This window comes from Myotis davidii, unplaced genomic scaffold, assembly GCF_000327345.1.
Source record: "Myotis davidii unplaced genomic scaffold, ASM32734v1 scaffold1497, whole genome shotgun sequence".
In the NCBI taxonomy this organism is placed as follows: Eukaryota; Metazoa; Chordata; class Mammalia; order Chiroptera; family Vespertilionidae; genus Myotis; species Myotis davidii.
The window spans coordinates 477237-478119 of record NW_006290147.1 but is presented as its reverse complement, the minus strand read 5'-3'; the positions used below and the strand labels follow the sequence as shown (position 1 = coordinate 478119).

Here is an 883-nt window from a genome sequence, read left to right as displayed (position 1 = left end):
ATCTCAAAGGCTAGTATTTCCTTCTACTTAAAACCACTTGGGAATTTTTTTTTTTAAATATTTTATTGATTTTTTACAGAGAGGAAGGGAGAGAGATAGAGAGTTAGAAACATCGATGAGAGAGAAACATCGATCAGCTGCCTCCTGCACATCTCCTACTGGGGATGTGCCCGCAACCCAGGTACATGCCCTTGACCAGAATCGAACCTGGGACCTTTCAGTCCGCAGGCCGACGCTCTATCCATTGAGCCAAACCGGTTTTGGCCACTTGGGAATTTTTAAAGAGAGAAAATAAGTTGGTGAAGCTTGCAGAAAAAGCATCCTGTATAACTTTTTTGCAATAACAATAAAATAGTCAAATCTCAAAGGCTAGTATTTCCTTCTACTTAAAAACACTTGGGAATTTTAAAAGAGAGAAAATAAGTTGGTGAAGCCTGCAGAAAAAGCATCCTTTTTTTGCAATAACGGTAAAATCGTCAATGGATAAATAAATGTGACAAGCTTCATTAGAATCACACTTCTGCAAATACTGTTGCTAAAAACACAAAAGTATCAACACTACATATGGTTTCATTGTTATCATATTCTGAAGAGAAAACAGGCATTCTATGTGGGAGTTCCTAAATCCTTACTAGATAAAACCTAAACAACTAGGGTCTCACAAAGTCCCCATTTCTGACCTCCGGAAACTCATGGCCAAGGTCACTCACAGCAACTCTGTCCCACAGAAGCTGCCTGATTTCAGGAGCCTACCAGAGCCGGGGGGAGGAGCCAGCAACAGTTGGCCACAGGGTGATAGGACTAGAGCTCACAGAGAACCCTACCCTAACTATCTCAACACATAATGCTAGAGAAGAAAGGGGGATTCAATACAAGGGAAACT

The 883-nt window shown here is 41.0% G+C and overlaps 1 protein-coding gene across 1 annotated transcript in view; it reads right to left on the bottom strand.

Annotated features, from left to right (window-relative positions):
• FBXO9 (F-box protein 9) overlaps nucleotides 1-883 on the bottom strand; it is a 28581-nt gene that overhangs the window by 5269 nt on the left and 22429 nt on the right. The window lies entirely within an intron of this gene.